At 53.9% G+C, this 19,237-nt stretch overlaps 1 protein-coding gene across 3 annotated transcripts in view; it reads right to left on the bottom strand.

The window, feature by feature from the left end:
• The window catches only part of LRFN5 (leucine rich repeat and fibronectin type III domain containing 5), a 69,648-nt gene extending 60,350 nt beyond the window's left edge, over window positions 1-9,298 (bottom strand). For all 3 annotated transcript variants that reach the window (XM_053377665.1, XM_053377579.1, XM_053377487.1), the window contains exon 1: window positions 9,090-9,298. The gene's annotated coding sequence lies outside the window, so the exon portion shown is untranslated. The remainder of the gene's footprint in view (window positions 1-9,089) is intronic.
• Window positions 9,299-19,237: the final 9,939 nt, after the last annotated feature.

Here is a 19,237-nt window from a genome sequence, read left to right as displayed (position 1 = left end):
GAACCAGGGCGAGGGCCCCCCAGAAAGCATAGGAGAATCACAGATAACACTGACGATTATGCCTGCCTAGATATTATTCTGATGGATAAGATGAGCCACCCAAGATGGATAATCCCTTCCTTCACTCTCACAGCACAAAAGTATCAAAAAACGGAATTACGATGTGTTTAATAATAATAATAATAATAATAATAATAATAATAATGCACCCAAACAAAAAGAAATAAGCAGAAATATCTTTTTCTATTTCCCCTTTCAGCTATTAAGAGTGTATTGGTAAAATACACCCTGGAAAGTAATTCAGCAATGCACAATGACTACTGCAACAGTAGTGGTTGGGGTGGGGGTGCGCAATTCTGCAGATTTGCCATTTCACACAATATTTGCAGGTAAGAGATGAGATTCTCCCCATTTCACGGGCTTTAGATTTACTAAGGAAACAGATGATATTGTAAACAATCCATTTTCCCGAGGAGGATAAACCCAGAAAAGAGGCTTCGGAGAATGCCGGCACCAGAGATATTTCCATTTATTTCTTGATCTGTGGAGTCCCCGCGGTGCTGCCCTTACAGCATCAAAGAACAATTCTTTTCAGCCAACAGGGCTCCTCTTGGCCCCCATCTCCCCACTGCTGCCCCCCCAGATGCCCTGCAAAACATAGGCCAAGGAGGAAAGGGTCAGCAGCGGAGGAATGTGCATGCACCGGATGAAGAAACTCCTTGTGGCCCTCCCCTCTGCCCTTCTCTGTACTGCCAGGCATTGGGGATGCCAGTGGGGGCTGGGGTCCAGCAACATCAGCCCCCCCACTGGCCATTCTGCTGGGGGGGCTGACAAGGAGACCAGAAATCATGCAGTGCCCTGGGGTCCCCACCTCTTGAGCTAGACCAGGGGTCAGCAAACCTTTTCAGCAGGGGGCCGGTCCACTGTCCCTCAGACCTTGTGGGGGGCCAGACTATATTTTGAAGAAGAAAAATGAACAAATTCCTATGCCCCACAAATAACCCAGAGATGCATTTTCAATAAAAGGACACATTCTACTCATGTAAAAACACGCTGATTCCCGGACCGTCCGCGGGCCGGATTGAGAAGGCGATTGGGCCGGATCCAGCCCCCAGGCCTTAGTTTACCTACCCATGATCTAGACCGTTGTGTGATTCAGGCAGCCAAGAAGTACAAAAGAACACAAGAACAGCCTGCTGGATCCAGCCATCTAGTCTAGCGTGCCTCCTGTTCTCAGTGAATTCAGGATTAGGCCTGGTTGGCACCATTGGTCTCGTCAAGGCACCAAGTGAATTTGGGGTGTGGGTGGCTCTTAGTGGAAGCTGTGGTGTCTGAGCTGAATGCCTAGAGGTTCAGAACGTGAGAAGAGCCCTGGTGGAGCAGACCGGGGTCCAACTAGCCAAGCATCCTGTTCTCACAAGGGCCAACCAGATGCCCATTATGGGAAACCCGCAAGCAGGATCCAAGCCCAAGAGCTCCTCTCTCCTCTCCTGGGGTTTCCAGCCACTGGTGTTTGAATGAATGAAATGTATTATGGTCCCAGACCAGATTCACAAACCGTACTAAGCGAACATAAAACACAATAAGATTAAGTTTGAATTAACAATCAACTATGACAATAAACAATACGAATATGACAGCCATTAGAAATGTGGTTTAGGTCTTAGTCTCTAAAATATTATCTAGAGTTTGCACCTGAGACCTTAGTCTTTGTAATAGCACAGCTTGTTCCCTCAGTTTTATGGCAGTCATGCAAAATTTGGCCCCCCCTTAGCGTGATATCTGGATCTTTATCCTCTATCAGGGATTTTAAGAATTGAGGTTCAGACCCACTTGGAATTTTCTGTATAACAGGGGTGATAAAGACTGAACGTATATCCTCATAAAAACGACATCGTAGCAAGACATGAGAGACGGTTTCCACCTCTATCAGGCCAAGCGGCAAACTTGTTCCACATACGGTTTACCCACAGATCTGCCCTGCAATAAGGCAGATGGCAGCACGTTGAATCTAGCGAGGGTGAACAACAGTCTATATTTAGATATTTGTAATTTTGACAGATATATTGCCGGGGTAAAACCATCTTTGACTGCTGGGTGTTTATTCATCTCACTCACATGACACTGAAATTCTAGGTCCCAAATTTGTTGGCGAATTGAGCAACTGGTTTTTGGCAGCCTTGTTGCCTCCTTGATCACTTTGGTGGCCCCTTTCTGAAACTTCTCCAACTCTACAGTGTCCTTTTTGAGGGGAGGCAACCAGAACAGTACAGTATTCCAAAGCCAGTCACACCGCCGATTTGTATAATGGCCCTATATTGGATTTTGCCACTGGTTATTAGATTTCACATGGTTGATTTTTGTGGTTTTTACAGTTTACGTTGTATTGGCATATTTATGGATTGCAACCTGCTCTGAGATCATTTGATACAGGGCAGGTTAGAAATGCAGTAGTGGCAGCTGACGTTATTAATAAATATAAGCTGCATTTTTTGCGCTCAGGTACCTCAAGGTGATTTCTTTCAGAGCAAACGCAACGGAAATGCTGAAATCAGATAGAAACAGCAAAGAACAAAAACTAAAATCCTCTTGCAGCAACACATTTAAAGGGGGCAAGTCTTCCCTGCCGCCATGTGAAGAATGAGCCCCATGAAGCCACAGAGAAGGATGAGGAGGATTAAACAAAGGGGGGGTGGAGACCCCCTTGAAGGAGCAGCAAGGGAGAGGCCCAAGGACATGGATAGGGGAGCCCTCACAGGGCAGGGCGCTCATTGTGGCATGCAGCCCTGTCGGGAAGACTGCCACCCCCAGGTTAGAGGGCAAAGGGGCTCAGGCCAGGAAGGCAGCTTTGCTGAAAAAGATGGAGCTCCCTTCTGCAGGAGGGCAGCGACCGTCACCAACTGGAATGGCTTTTTAAAAGAATTGTGCAAATTCATGGAGGACAAAGCTCTCCATGGCTCCTGGCCACAAGGACTCTGCTCTGCCTCCACAGTCAGAGGCAGAGATGCTTCGGAACACCAGTTGCTGGAAACCCCAGGAGGGGAGAGGGATGCTCTTATGCTCGGTTCCTGCTTGTTGGTTTCCCATTTAGGGCATCTGTTTGGCCTGTGAGAAAAGGATGCTGGACTAGATGGGCCTGATCCCGAAAGCTCTTCTGATGTTCTTCAATCTGGTACCTGCTTTCAAATGAGTCACTAAGGAGCACTGGCAGAGGAACAGGGGTGCGGAGGGAGTGCACCGTCCCGGCAGCCACGCCCCCAGGATGTACGCCACGCCCCCGCCTGCTCTCCGCCGCCACCACCCCGCCAGAGCTTGAAGCTCTGCCACTGCTAGGGAGGTGGAGGGGAGCTACTCGATTTAGACAGATGATCTCTGTGAGGTTTATTGGCATAGGAAGAACATAATAAAGGTGGAGAGAAGGAAGGGGCCATGGTGGGATCAAGCTGATTGTTCTGTTCCATTACAAAATATCAATTGGCTGGAAGGATCCCCACCCTTGGCGTCAATTCCGGCTCCTTCTCCCTCAGCCCAGCCCTCCAAACCAAAGAAGACCTTGGAAGCTGCAGGGACTTCTGGTTGGTCAACAGGGGGAAAGGGATGATGGGCCTGATGCGGCTGCTTCTGGGCTCCTCACCAAGATCTCCTCAAGCCAGAGGAATGCAGAGAGGGAAGGGGCTCAGGGCCCAGAGGCAGGAGGGGGGTAGGAGGCCAAGGAGAGAGGGAGGCTGGAGCCAAAAAGGGAAGCACGGGCACAACGCAAGGGATGGGACCTGTTCTCCTGCAACACTGAGTGGCAGGGGAGGGTCTGGGGGACCCACCACGGGGCATCTACCTTGCCACACCGACCCTGCCTGGGACTCTGATCAGAGATTCTTTAGTTGAGATCCCCGCACTGGACGAGGTTGGAATAGATGACCCTTGGGATCCCTTCCAACTCTCTGATTCTATGGCTGTTTTGAATGTGCATCATCTGGATTTGCCTTATTCTGTATTTGTATCATTGTGTTTGTATGTATTTGCTTCTAACGCCTTATGAATTTACTGTATGGTTTTGTGTTTTTATATTGTTGCAAACTGCTGTGATATATTTTTATGGAACAGTGGTATTTAAATATTTTGTGTGTGTGTGAAGAACGTATCTGTTTGTTCCTGGGATTGCCCTGGGAGTCTTTTGGCGGAAAGGCAGCATGTAAATAAACAGTAACATAACCTAACAAACAATAGCTTCGCATGGACCCACAAAGCCATGGGCTCTGGAGAGGAGATGGCAACTGTCTCCTTCCTCCTCAGGTTCTGTTGCACCACTGGGAGCTAAGCCATGGTTTGCTTTCGTGTCACCTGCTTTTGGTTTGTCTGGAGTCTGTCAACCCACAAGCCCAGATTCAGAGGACAAGTTCTGCCAAACAATGACTTAGCTCTCAGCTGCAAAGTGGGCACCTTCTCCACTCTGAAAGACCACACCTGCATGCCCACATGAAGCCATGGTTGGGCTTAGCATGACAAACTGGGTTGGCATCTCTTGACTGTTTATGTGGTGCTGGAAGCTGAGGCAGGAGCCTCAACTTCTAATGCTCATGCTTTGGGGAGCACCAGCGGATCTGTAGCAGCCCTAATTCTTCAGCAAAAGGGTCCTTTTGATCCGAGAACAAATACCTTGTACTGCTGTAGTCCAAAGACATCAATCAACAACCAGGATAACAAATTGAAACAAGCACCTGCTCTCGTGTAGCTTCTCCCTTATTTATATTTCAAGATCTGCTCCTCTCCCATAAATGGAAAAGAAAACCAGCGAGGAGGAGGAGGAGGCCAGGGATTTTGCCAGGTTGGCTGGGGGGCTCAGCAGGACAAGCCTGTGACCCAGGACTGCTCTGCCCCCTCCTCTCTGGCCAGAAGGTTTGCTGCGATTCCTGCAGTACATAGGCTAGACAAACCAACTCTACAATTCTATGAACCTCTTATCTCCTCCAGCTCTCCCATGTAAACTCCACAGGTATGATCCTTGCAGGTGTGTCTGCTTCCAAGCCCCTTGGTGGTGAGAGGACATCAGCACCCCGGACTTTGGTATATCCATGCCTTGGGAACTCTGCACTGTCCAGGACAGACCACCACCTCCCGTCTGTGAAACATTTCAGGCAGTGGGCAGGACCAGAGAAGTCAGGGCATCGGGACACCCCCACAGCCCAAGGATGCTCTTTAACTCATTTGATCCTTCCAGTTCTTCACAGAGCCTTTGCTCAAATCTTCATCAGCCAAACAGAAATCCAAAATGGCAGCTTCCATAGCGCCCCCTGGGAACTCAGCCTTGTAGGGCCACCAAAATGCCCAAGAGCCTTGGGCCCCTCTTCCCCTCCAAGCCACAAACTAGGACTCCACCAGTTGAAAAAGGAAATGCTCCAGTATTTGAAGGGGGTTTCTTTCGAGCTCTGGTCTTCAGCTGGTGGGGCAAGAACCACTAGCAGGTCATGGATTGATTTGAGCAGCAGCTCAAACAGGAGCATGGCCACCAGGGAAATAGATGGGAAAGGTTAAGAAATGGGTCCCCCAATGCATGTTTGGGGGCACTGGGTTTTTTGAAGCCGGGGCTGGAAAGACAACTGTCATGGATGCTTTAGTTGTGATTCCTGAATTGCAAGGGGTTGGACTAGATGACTCTGATTCTATGCAAAGTGCACCCTGGGTCTGAAAAGGCTGAAGGCTGGAGCTTTAGAGGCTGCTTCCAAGTGTGATGTTGGAACTGGCTAGTCCACAAAACTGGCAAGATCCACGCTGGCAGGAACCAAGGTCTGATGTCTCTCCCTCGCTCTGGCCAATTGTGTGTCAAAGCCTCGCACACGTGACCCATAGAGGGGAGAGGCTCAGAAGCATTTCACGTCTCCCTTGAAATCGGCCTCAGGTGCCCAGAGCACAGCCCCCTTTCCACTCATTCTCTCCCTCTCTCACACACAGGCGCACCTCTGGGGCCAAATCCTGCCCCTCGCCTCCCCCATCCGCCCACTGCATGTGGTGCTTCTACAACCGCCGCACCTTTTGAACAGACGAATGCAGAGCTGTGAGGCCGGCACAATCCTGCAAGGCTTGTTGTTTTGTTCTGGAGTAGCATCTATTTCAGGCTCAAGGGCAGGGGAGACACCGAGAGGAGAAAGCAGCCGCCACTACGAAGGCAGACTTTGGTCCTGCTGGGCTGAATCGCTCCTCTGACAACCGACAACTGCTGCCTGCCTGCCTCCTCCCCTCAGCCTCCAGCGGAGATGGTCACATCTGGGTATTCACATGTGGGCCTGAGCACCCCCAACCACCAACCCACAAGTGCCCTGAGCTATTTGGCATATCCAAAGGCAGCCAAACACTCTCCAGGCAAATTCCCCTGGAAAGGACTGAACCATGTCCATATTTCAATTTCTTCTGGTGGGGTGGGGGCAGGGAAGACTTCCTTGCCAGGCCTTGTCCCGCTGCCCTATCTGGATCAGCACATGCTGCTCACACCTGCTCCAAATGACACCCACCCACCCCGCCAGCAACCGCCATGGCTGCTCCACAAGGGGCCAGCTCTCCTTGCCAGCAGACCTCGCCTACTTAACTGGGGCTCGGCTCAGCCTGCTAAAGACAAAGCTAGTCTAACGATTTTCCCGAGCAGAATGTTTGCTCTGATAGCATCCCCAAAGATTTTCCTATAAAACCAGCCCTGTTATCAAGCCCTCGAGCAGAAGGAGTATCGATCCCCTGGGGGAGAGGGAGGGCAAGCAATTGCAGCCCGGGAGACTTGCCCACATCCAGCTCTCCTTGCCCAGAAGGAGAAGAAAGGCTGGACTCCCCCTTGAAGGTCTCCTTGGTCAGGAGGAAGGAAGGGGCTTTGGGGGTCTCCTCCTCCACAACCGCCTTGGGGCTCCTTGGGCAAGTGGGGGTTGGTGGGGGCTGGAATGTGGGTGCCAGCCTTGCGGTCAATGTCCTCCCTCCGCTGCCAGAGGCAGGAAACTCTGGAGGCTGCCTTCTCCTGAGTCTACCTTGGTCTTGTCTACCTCGGCTGCCAGTGATGGCTCTCCAAGGGTTCAGGCCAGGGACATTCCCACTCCCAGCTGGATGCTCCACCACGGGGACCCTCAGGAGGCCCCCAAATGAGACCACATCCTGTGGAGAGAGAGTGCTGCTGCTGAGGTTGCTCTCAGCTCCTGTTTGCAGGTGGGGAGACCAGGATGCCCGACTAGTCAGGCCTCCACTTTGGTAGGATCTGGCAGCCAGGCTCTTCCAATACACGGCTACAATGGCAAGTAGCAAAGCCTTTATGTCTTAGGCCCTAAAATGAAGCAGCTATCCTCATGCATTATCAGAGCAATCCTTGCAACAGACCTGCAAGGGGCCACCTTTCCTATCCATATCGCAGCTGGGGGCCAAGGAAATACGGGCTGCCTAAGGCCACCTCATACAGCCAAGGTGACATTTGGACAGAGGACTGGCCTGTCTTCCACCTTCCAACCAGTTGCTACTCAGGGAGTTGCTTATGTGGGATCCAGGCCAACAGGCCATGGAGCTCTGTAGCATCTACACTGCCTGGCAGCAGACTCCCCAGGGGTCCAGGGTCTCCCTCAGCCCCTACTTGGAACCTGTTTCGGGGAAAGTAGGTGCTCGTCCCTTGAGCTCTGGCCTTTCCCCTGAGAATGTCCCCCTCCACCTCCTCTGGCCAAGCACATATCCCCAGGCCAGGAAGGAACCGGCTGGACATGAGGCTAAAACAATGTCCAGAGATACTAAGTACCCTTCCCCCACTTGGGGGGCCTCCTTGCCCTCCAGCCCCCCAACTTGCTCCAGAGCTCTGCAAAGACCTCAGACCTGCTCTCAGGGCCTGGAGGAAGAAGGGAGCTCCCACCAGCTCACTATTAAGGGTGCCCCCTGCCCCATTCCCCTGAAAGCCCCACACCAGCAGCCAGGAGGCAGAGACCCGGGCCCTACAAGCACAATTCACAAGGGCCTTACAGAAAGACGCTCCTCTCCACCCCCACCTCCCAAAGGGGGACAAGTTGCAGCAGCAGTTTAGGTCCCCAACGCCAAAGAAACGGGAGGGCAACTTAACAGCTGGAAACCTCTTTCCTCAGAAACGTGCCCCCTCCCCCCCGGCCCCTCCTCCTCCAGGGAGCCTGCCATTTCCATGGCCATAGACCGGGGGGGGGAGGGACACAGCCCCCACCATTGCCTGGGCTCTGTCCACATGCTCCTCCTCCCGTCCCCACCCCCCAAAAAACCTGCCATTCTCCCCGCCCCCCTCCCGCTTCGGAGCTCCAGCGCGCCTTTCCAGGAGGCGCCCCACACCTTCGGAGAGCACCAGCAGGAGGGGGGCAGGAGCGGGGAGATCCAAAGCGCTGGGGGAGGGGCAGCCCAAAGACCCTCTCGCCTAGAAACCGGCAGGGACACCCCCCCCCGCTGCTGCGGAGAAAAAATCTGCGCAGGCAAGAAGCGGAGCGAGTTCCCCGAGGGGTCCAGGTTTTTTGGGGGGGAGCCTAGATTCGGCGGCACGAACGGTGCTCCCCCCACCCCGGAGAAATCCCACCCACTCGGCGCCAGGCCCTTGGTTCTACGTGCGGGGAATCGGGGGCTGTCGGCTGACTCCTTCCCCCCGGTGCGGGGGGGGGCCGCTCCCGCATCCAGACCCTCCAAACCCGACCCTGTAGCTCCCCCAACCTGCCAGAGCCGCAGCGGCAGGCAAGCGGAGAAGCGAGTTCCGGAGCCCCGAAAACGGGGGAGGATTTGGCAGGTGGGGGGAGGGAGTGCTTTGCAGGAACCTCCATTCTCTCCCTGAACAGGACGGGGGGGGGGGCGGGGGCGTCCTTCTGTTATAGAACCGGGAAGAAATAAGGAGGGGCAGCGCTCACCCCCTCGTCGCGCAGGAAAACCGGGAGAAGGGCGCAGCAGCCACACCTGGCCGTGCCCAGCGGGACCCTCCCCTCCCTTCCCCCTCCCTCCGACGGGGAGGGCCCGGGGAAACAGGCCCCCCATTGGGAAGAGGTGGCTCGCCCCCTCCCCTCCCCACGTCTCCCAGCCCCCTTCCCCCCTCCCCGCGCGGGGGCTGCAATGCAGAGAGCGCGAGCCGAGGCGCTTACCTGCTGCCTCCCGGGGAATCCGACCGGCCGCCCGGGGCGCTCCGTCTCCGGCGGCCGCCTTCCTCCTCCTGCTGCTGCTGGCCGCCTTCCTCGTCGTCGTCCGCCCGCTCCCTGCTCCGGTGCGCCGCTCACCAGGCGCCGCGGCAGGCGCCGCATCCTACAGGCGAGAGGCGGCGGCGGCCCCGGGCGGCGGCGGCGGCACAAGAGCGGCTGCGCTCGGGGCCGGAGCGCCCGGCTTGGCGGGCGCGCTCAAGCCGCCGAGCTCGCCCCATGGGAAGCGCGCGGGCGGCGGGAAGCGACTCCACCGGCCCGGGGGTGACCTTGCCCGGCCCCGACGCCCTGCGCGCCGCCTCGCCCGCCGCTCCCGCGATGCGCAAAGATCCCTCCGGGCGCGCCGCGCCCTCGCTGGCCCCGGGCCCCTCCGCCCCAGCGCCGCCGCCGCCCCGGCCGCCGATCACATCCCCGCCGCCGTCGTAGCCGCCGCCGCCGCCAGGCACGAAGGAAAGAGCGCGAGCGAGAGGAGCGGGCGCGCCGGAGCCTCGGCCGGGCGCCGTTCAGTGGCGCCGCCGCGGGGACAGTGGCAGCCGAGCGCCGCCCGCCTGGGCTCCTCCGAGCGCGCCGAACCGAGCCTCTCCTTCGCCGCCGCCGCCGCCCGCCGCGGCCAGCTCCATCCCCGGCGCCGCACCACCAGAAGCCCCGGAACGAGGCGGCTGCCGCCCGGCCGAACCCCGCTCGCCTCGCTGCCGCATGAAGCCTTGTGGCGGCGGCGGCGGCGTCTCCTCCGCAGTCCGAAGCGCGCCCGAGTGGCGGAGACGGGAAGCGTCCGGCGGCGCGGAGGGGCGGGCAAGCGGGCGGGCGGGCGGGGAGGGGGCGGCGCCGGCGCAGGAGCTGCGAGGCGGCGCCCGCCTAGCCCGGCCTCCAATAAAGGCGCCCGCCGCCCAGATGCCCCTCCACTCGGCGGCGGCCGGGGCTGAGCCGGGACGCACCGCCGAGGCCGTCGGGGAGGGGGCTGCCCTGCCTGCGCCCCCCACCCCCGGCCTCTTCCTCCGGGCGGTGCCCGCCTGTTCTGCCGCGACCACCGCTTCTTTTCTCCTCCCCGCCTCCACCAACAAAGAGACGGGGCGCGGGGGTCTCGGCTCCGTCGGGGGCTGTTCCCTCTTGGATGGCAAGGACGGCGACGGCGGAGCTGCCGGGGCGCGGAAGAAGGTCCGCGGCGCCGCGCTTCCAAGCGACGGATGGAACGCCGTCCGGACGTCCCGTCGGAAGATGATGGACCTTGTGGGGTGTGCGGCGTGGGGCGGGGGCGCAGGGCCAACAGCACGAGGGCCAGCGGTTCTGCGACGTGCTGCTGCCCTCCGGAGCGGGCCCGAGGGCAGCTAGCTGAGCCGAGAAGGGACGCGCTCCTCCCGACGGGGCTCGCGCTTTACCGGCCTCTCTCCAGCTCCGCTTCAGGGCGCGGCGCGGGCGCTTCTTCCGACGGCGGGGAGGCTGGACGGGAGCTCCGCTCCGTGGCGGAGGTGGCGAAGGGGTGCTGCTTCGCTTTCACCGGGCAACGGGGCCGAGGCGATCTGCCCGCGTGGAGGGAAAGCGGGCAGCAGGCCGGACTCTTAGCTGACAGCGGCGACATCCATTTAAATGTGTTTGTGGGAGTGGGGGGGTATTGATTTCTTCTTGTTTTTATGATGTGTGTTTTGTTCTCATGTATTTCTAAGTTGCAAACCACCCTGTGATCTTCAGAGGAAGGGTGGCATACAGGTTTAATAAATAATGATAATGATAATAAAGTTCATGGGCCTGCCTTGCAGGGGTTGTAGGAGTACCGAGGGGGCTTGGAAGTTCTTTCAGAGCACAATCCTTTGGAAGTCACTGGTGGGGATGATGGCCCTGCATTGAAGGGGGTTGGGCTAGAGGACCTTTTGGGTGTCCCTTCCACCTCTGCAATTCTGTGATAATGATTCTGTGCAATAACTGAGCGTCTCTCAGGCTGAGCTCCAGAGCCTCTGCGCAGCCCTGGTCCCTGCCTGCTTGGCTGGCCTGAAGCAGCTGCCTGCTCTCTCTCCAGGGAACATGCTGGCTGAAACCGCTAGGCCAGCCACTCTCCCTGCAGTGTTGTCCCCTCATTTGACAGCTCAGGGCAGGGCTTGCACTGAAGGCCAGGACACCCAGGTCAAGGGTGACCCCCAAAGAGGGCAGCAAATGGTGGCCTGAGGTCCAGGGAGATCCTTCCACTTCCCCACATCCCCCTGAGATATGGATGGTCTGCTGGTGATGGTCACTGGTGATGGTACTATGGAGCAGCCTGGAGAGGAGAAGGCAGCTCCCTGCACACAGGCAAGTCCTCCTTGGCAGGGTAAGGCAGAAAGTCCTGAGGTGTGGAGGAACTCATCCTGGGGTTCTGCTGTGGCCTCTACAGGGCCAAAGAGAGCCAGCTTCCAAGGGGGGGGGTGAATACCTCTTGAGGCAGGAAATGGCTGGCTTGAAACTTGCCTCTTCCAGGAGGTCTCAAGTCTCTTAGACCTGGCCTCCTCTGACCTACCTTACAAGGTTGTTCCAGTTGATATGAAGCATTATGAACACTCAAAAGCACCCGAGGGACACTGTGGAGCTACATGCACCTTGTAAGCAGGTGACTCACCTGGATGACTCACCCTCTGCTCCCTGAGTAAGTGGGAGATCCTGGAATAAGAGCCATAAGTGGGTGACCTCCTTCTCTGAGAAATGGAGGGGACCTATTGGCAACAGCAGATCCTAATGCAGTAGGCCAGGCAGGACTCCCTGTGGAGCAGTGGGAGAGCCAGTGTGGTGTAGTGGTTAGAGCAGGCATGGCTAAACTTGGCCCTCCAGATGCTTTGGGACTACAATTCCCATGATCCCTGACCACTGGTCCTGTTAGCTGGGGATGATGGGAGTTGTAGTCCCAAAACATCTGGAGGGCCAAGTTTGGCCATGCCTGGGTTACAGTATTTGTCTAGGACCTGAGATACCATCGTATGAATCTCCACCCACCCAGTCAGCCATGAAGCTCAGCCTAACCTACCTTGTAGGTTGTTGGGGAGATCAAATGAGGAGGGGAAGAACCATGTGTGTCACCTTGATCTCCCTGATCTCCCAGGTCCTAATCCAACACTCTCTCCACTGAATCTCCAAACTCCCTGTTTGAGCAGTTACAATATAAGTTCTCCTCTTCCATGCAGAGAGATGCCGGCTTCTTAATTAGTTGGGAGTAGTGAGTTTTTAATTATTTGGCTTGGAATCGGCCTCTGTCCAACTCTTAATGCTTGTCTGTATTCTGAGCTGAAGGGAAGCCATACACCCTGTGCCAAGACCCAAATTTATTCTTCAACTCAAGATGTAAAAGGAGGTTCTGCAGTCCACAAGGAGCCCACCAGGCTCCTGAGCCTCTTAGTGAAATTTAGCTGCTGTGAAATCATAGAATTGTATAGTTTAAAGCCACCCCAAGGGTCATCTAGTCCAACCTTAAGTAATGAGGGAATCATAGCAAAATGACCCCTGACAGATGACCACCCAACCTCTGCTGAGAAACCTCCAAGGAAGGAGAGTCCACCATCTTCTGAGGGAGACGGTTCCACTGTCAAACAGCTCTGAGCATCAAAAAGTTCTTCCTGACGTTTAGCTGGAATCTCCTTCCTTGTCATTCAAATTCGTTCCCTCAGGAGCAGGAGTAAGCAATCTTGCTCCATCTTTCATGTGACAGCCCTGGAGATATTTGAAGATGAAATGATAGCCCAGAACATCCAGATGGACCCCAAATGTATGAAAAATCATAAAAGTGTCAACAAATAAATACCAAAACGGCCTGAGCCGTAGAAGTGCCGCATTTTCATTCACTGCCTCCCTTGTGCCTGGAGGCACCATTAGATGAAAAGCAACTGATAGACAGATTCTCCTGGCTGGACCTTTTGTGAAAGGATGACCCCGACTTCACATACACGCCAATATAGAGAAAAGAGCCAGCAGTGACTAGCAGGGAAATGGATTTGGGGGTCACAGTGGGCAGCTCAATGAAAGCATTCCCTCCCCCATGTGGGGTGTGGCAGCCGCAGAAAGGCAGGTTCTGTGTCGGGGGTTGTCAGGGGAGAGGGCTGCGAGGAAAACCTTTCGGTGCCGTAACGCCCTGATGCGCATCAGTGGTGTGAATGCACTTGGAATGGCGTGTGCTCTCTGGCTCCCTGGCCTGAGGAAGGGATGGCAGAAGTGAAAAAAGTGAGGGGCCTGAGGCTCAGAATGCGGGGGGGGGCTTCCCCCATCAGAGCATGAGACCAACAGGCAACTGGGTCAGCCCTAAGGAGCCCACCTAGTCCAGCACCCTGTCCTCGCAGTGGCCAAAGGTGAGGAAGATGGAAATGTTTGCCGGGGAAACAAAAGAGAGGGATGTGAAATAATACACAGCAGGGCTTTCCACATCATGGGTTGAGTCAAAACTCCAGGACTGAGCTGCTCTTTTTATTGGCCCAAATTGCCCAGCTTCCTCTTTCTTCCTTTGGGTAAATGCATAAGCAAAAGATCCTGCTGGATCAGGCCAAGGACCCATGTCGCCCTGCATCCTGCTCTCACAGTGGCCAGCCAGGTGCCCCCAGGGGGATCCCCAAGCAGGACTCGAACACAAGAGCGCCCTCTCCCCACCTGCAGTTTCCGTACAGACACCAGAAGAGCCTTCTGGATCAGGCCAAAGGGGGCTCATCTAGTCCAGTGCCCTCTTCTCCTCCCAGAGCCTGGCACCTGGGACCTTCCACCAAGGAGTGAGTTTGGACCTGGGCCAGGTCTGATTCCAAGGGACCACATAATCCACATCTGCCCAAGACGCCTGACGTTGCATTGCAGAGCAGGAGGACCAGACAGGCTCCACTCCACAGACCAGGGTGGATCTATGGGCTCTCCATCCCTCACTCTGCCTGTAACTTGCAGAACAGGAGTCACTGTGAGCCTCAAAGAGACAGTCTAGGGAGGCTGCTTTGCTGTTTGGGGGATCCAGTCCCACCCCCATAGAACACCTGCTCTGCATGCAGAAGGTCCCTGGTATGATAGGAAACGCCCCCCTGCCTGAAACCCTGGAGAGCTCTTGCTGCCAGCCAGTGTTGGCAATACTGAGCCAGATGCACCATGGCAGTTTCCTGTGTTCCTACCGCCTGCTGTGGCAGCCGTCTGCCTCTCCATGGCGAGCGGCTCCTGCCGTGTGCAGCATGACTCAACGTGTTGAGCAGGGATGCTTCTCCACATTGTTGCGCAGATAGAGAGATGGAGAGGCAGAGTGGGGTCCACAAAGAAGACCACCCGCTCTGTGTGGTGGTGAGCTGGTGATGCATGCCCACAACTCCGTGTGATGAGAGGGAGCAGCCTGCAGGCTGGGATTGCATAGAATCAGAGAACTGCTGGAAGGGACCCTGAAGGTCATCTACTCCAACCTTCGGCATTGCAGTAAGAACAAGCTAAGAATCCCTTGCAGGCGTCCACCCAACCCCTCCTGAAAAACCTCCAATGAAGGAGAGTCCAACGCCATCTGAGGTGGCCCAATCGGCTGTCTAATAGCTCTTGCTATGAATGTTCTTCCTAATGTTTAGCGGGAATCTCCTTTCTTGCAAGCTGAATCCATTGGTTCAGGTCCTGCCCTCTGAAAACACTTTCACTTCATCTTCCATGAAGCAGCCCATCAGATATTTGAAGATGGCCACCACATCACCCCTCCGGTTCCTCTTCTCCAGGCTAAACGTATCCAACTCCCTCAACCGTTTTTCATACGGTTTGGTTTCTGGGCCCTTGATCATCCTGGTCGCCCTCCTCTGCACACATTCCAGCTTCTGCTTCCTAAATTTATCCTTCTTAAATTGTGGCGCCCAGAACTGGACACAGGATTCCAGGTGGGGTCTGACATAAAACAGAATAGAGTGGGACTATTACTTCCCTTGATCGGACACTAGACTTCTGTTGATGCAATCAAGAATAGCATTAGCTTTTTTTGCTGCTGCATCACACTGTGGGCTCATGTTCAGCTTGTGGTCCACCAAGACCCCCAGATCCTTTTCACATGTAGTGCTAGTAAGCCAAGTGTCCCCCATCCTATATTTGTGCACCTGGTTCTTCCTGCCTAAGTGCAGAACCTGACATTTGTCCCTATGGAAATTCATTTTGTTAGCTTGCACCCAGTTCTCCAATCTGTTAAGGTCATTTTGAACCCAAATTCTGTCTTCTTCAGCATTAGCTATCCCTCCCAATCTTGCATTCCTATATTTTCAACAAAAGCATAGTTTTTCTCTCTGGGATGCAATAATACTCTGTGACCTGCCCTGAATTTTAGAGACATATATAGATAGATTTGTAACCATCTCAAAGTCCTATGAACTTTGAACCCAGTGCCACACTGTACCTGAAGTGGAACTGATCCCTGGCCACCATTTCAATGGGGTGCGAAAGGAGGGCGCCGTTTGGGGTGCTTCTGTTGATGAAATTCAGAAAGCCACGTGTTTCTGCTCTTCTTCCCACGTGTACCAGAAGCTGCTGCTTTTGCAATATTATCCTGAAAGGAAATCCCTTCCAAATTCTGCTTCTCAGGGACTTGACACCTTGTAGGTGTTTCAAACTCTTGGAAGAGCCTCCAGCTTTGCTAGAAATCGGAAGCCAGGTGCTCTCTCTCTCTCTCTCTCTCTCTCTCTCTCTCTCTCTCTCTCTCTCTCTCTCTCTCTCTGCAGGAACTGTCAGAATCCTTCCAGGGCGCACTTCCTCCTGCACAGCCCCCACCCATCTTGGATATCCCCCCCCCAGGAGCCCCCCATTTTCTCTTCCTCACAAGGCCCTCCCCCCCCCCCCGCCAGTGCCCTGATCTCTCACACACCCAAGTTCTGCAAGTTCTGCAAAGCTGCGATTTAGGAGACTTCCAAGCCCCCCCCCCCGCCATCTCTCTTCCAAAAGAGAAAATGCGACACACACACACCCGCCTCCTCCTGACGGGCCTGCTGCCCCTTCTTGCTAGGAATAGTGGGACTGGCCGGGGGCGAAGACTTTGCCCAGTTCGGATTCCTTCTCCCCCGACGTTATCTTGAAGTTCCCCGGTCTGTAGGCTGGGGCCGCTGCTGCCTCGGAGAAAACCCTGCCCAACAGACGTGAAGCCGCAAACCAGCCCGGCTCCCGAGGAGACTCCCGCGGGGGAGGGAGCCCTCCCTGGCATCCCTTCTGGCAGTCCCCTCCCTGCCCTGCTGCCCCACAGATCCTGCTCTGCTCAGGGACCCCCTTTTTGTGTCCGCCCCGCCCCGCCGCATCTAACCCAGACCCGGTCACTGGGGGTGGAATATTCTCACGGAGAGGGGCCTGAAGACCTGGGCTGGGGGACGCGGGGTTGCCCACATATGTATATATGTGGTTTTATTTATTTATTTATTTAAACTAAAACATGTTCACTTAGGGACTAGACGACCCTTTGAACTCTACAATCCTATGATTCTGCGAAAACTAAGATGAAGCCTACACAAATGCACAGGGACGCAGGTGGTGCTGTGGGTTAAACCACAGAGCCTAGGACTTGCAGATCAGAAGGTCGGTGGTTCGAATCCCTGTGACAAGGTGAGCTCCCATTGCTCGGTCCCTGCTCCTGCCAACCTAGCAGTTCAAAAGCACGTGAAAGTGCAAGTAGATAAATAGGTACCGCTCCGGCGGGAAGGTAAATGGCATTTCCGTGCGCTGCTCTGGTTCGCCAGAAGTGGCTTAGTCATGCTGGCCACATGACCCGGAAGCCGGATGCCGGCTCCCTTGGCCAGTAAAGCGAGATGAGCGCCGCAACCCCAGAGTCGGCCACGACTGGACCTAATGGTCAGGGGTCCCTTGACCTTTACACAAATGCACACAGAGGGTACGAATTTGCGCTGCTTCACTCACACTCCCTGAAAAGGGGATTGACTTATTTATTAAAGTTGGTGTGGAGAGAGACGTTGTTAAAATATTGATTCATCTGGAAATATCAGGGTAATTGCCCTCGAGGTCTGATGTTCTCACGTAAAGCTGAAAAATCACTCCAAGATCCACATGGAAGCATATGTCACCGGAAGCTGTTGAACATAGTTATTATTGCCCATATGCAAAATAATATTTTGCCTTGTACCGGTAGTTGAAAATGACTCCCCCCTCCCCCCCGTTTGTCCTCTAGCATGCCTTGAATTTTGAGTTAATTTTTCTGCAATAGCTACGGACTAGATTTGATTACATCGTAAATCCTTATTCCTCTAAATTTCTCCATTATTATTATTTTTGCAATAGCCATTCTTGTGACTCACAATACAAACACAAAATCCATTCTTTATCCAAACATCTTTGCTTGACCCATCCCATTGTGGTTGAGTTTATAAATTGATTTCTAGGAACATCCCCTCCCAAAAGCTGCCCTGAGTGACACTCCCACTGTGAGTGGAAATACTACAGTGCTCTTTGATGCTTTTCCTCCAGCACCGGCATTTTGGGGACAAACCAGGGTTAATGTGTGATACAATGACTGGTGTGCAGTGCCACCTAAAGATTATCTGGAGAGTAGATTCTTGAATCTTTGCTGCAGCTGATTTTCTAGGCACCCTGCTCCACATTCTTCCCCATTTAATGGGATTATTATCCTAACCCAAGTCTCTTTCATAATACCATAGAATTGTGGACCCTTTGAGCCCCTTCCATCGCTATGGTTCCATGATTTAATGTATTTGGATTCTAAACTGTACTTGTTTTACCTGGGATGAGGTAGAAATCACAGAGAAGGAGGCACATTTCCTGCTCTTCAGCCTTGGCTGCCTGATATTTTCAAGAATTGCAAGCTTGGGTTTGTTTCTTCCTCTTCCTCCTCTAAGGAAGGCCTGCCTGCGCCTCCTTCCTCCCCAAGAGATTAACACAGAATTGGATTTATTTTAAAAATAGAGATCTCTCTTACCAGATTAAGTTGTGATGTTCTGGGAGCAACAGTCATTAATTAGGGGAAATTGAGATATTCAGCAATTAATGGGAATTGTGGCACATCTTTCTGAGATAATTCCATGTAAATGACTCACGTAATTATCTGTATTTTGAATAATTAAGGAGGGGTGAGTGTAACTGTTTAACCTCTTGCTGTCTGTTGCTGCAAGGGAGTCTCTGACTCTGTCCTCACATTCACACCTCCTGGCTGGAGAGATAATTGGGCCAAAATCCACTCATCTCCCCCTCTGACCAGAAGCAGCAGCAGCAGCAGGAACTGTTCAGACAAGCCGGCCAACATCACAGCCTCCAGGCCATTTCGCTCAGCTTTCCCTCACAGAGACAGAGTGTTGCACAGCGAGGGGACATCAATGAAAAAGAGAGTGCAATACTTGTGAATAAATGTTTCTTGCACAAATAAGAGAGAGGCCAGGAGCACCATGGAAGGTTTTGGCTGCCTTCCCTACCCTGCTCATCTTTTCCCTCTTAGCAGCCCAGTGTCTGCCTTCCTCTAACCATTGGTCTCTCCTATCCTCAACAAACTTTTTTGAAATAAATTAAAAAATTGTTCAGTAGCACCTTAGAGACCAACTAAGTTTGTTCTGGGTACACAAAATACGAAAGCTTATATGGGAAAGCGTGCCTTGGTTTTGGAACGCTTTGGTTTTGGAACGGAATTCTGGAATGGATTAAGTTTGAGAACCAAGGTACCAAGGTACAGGAGGAGAGAGGGCTCTTCTGCTCAAAACCTAGAATCCAAGAATTGTAGAAATGCAGCGATTTCAACTAAAGCATCCGACCTCTGCTTAAGAACCACCAGGGAGGGGGCATCCACCATCTTCCCAGGGAGTCCATTCCACTGTTGAGCAGCTCTTACTCTCATAAAGTTCTTCCTGATGTTGAGTCCGAATCTCTTTTCTTGTAACTTGAATCCATTGCGTCAGGTCCTCTCCTCTGGAGCACAGAAAATAAGCATGCTCCATCTTCTGTGGGACAGCCCTTCATGTATTTGAAGATGGCTCTCACATCCCCTCCCAATCCTGTCTTCTCCAAACATCCCCAGCTCTCTCAATTATTCCTCACAAGGCTTGGTTTCCAGACCCTTGATCTTCTCAGTCACCCTCCTCTGCATGTTTCAGCTTGTCAATATCCTCCTTAAATTGGGGTGTCCAGAACTGAACACAGCACACCAGGTGAGGTCTGGCCAA

Source organism: Podarcis raffonei, chromosome 1, assembly GCF_027172205.1.
Source record: "Podarcis raffonei isolate rPodRaf1 chromosome 1, rPodRaf1.pri, whole genome shotgun sequence".
Taxonomy (NCBI): Eukaryota; Metazoa; Chordata; class Lepidosauria; order Squamata; family Lacertidae; genus Podarcis; species Podarcis raffonei.
This window is presented reverse-complemented; position numbering and strand designations above follow the sequence as displayed.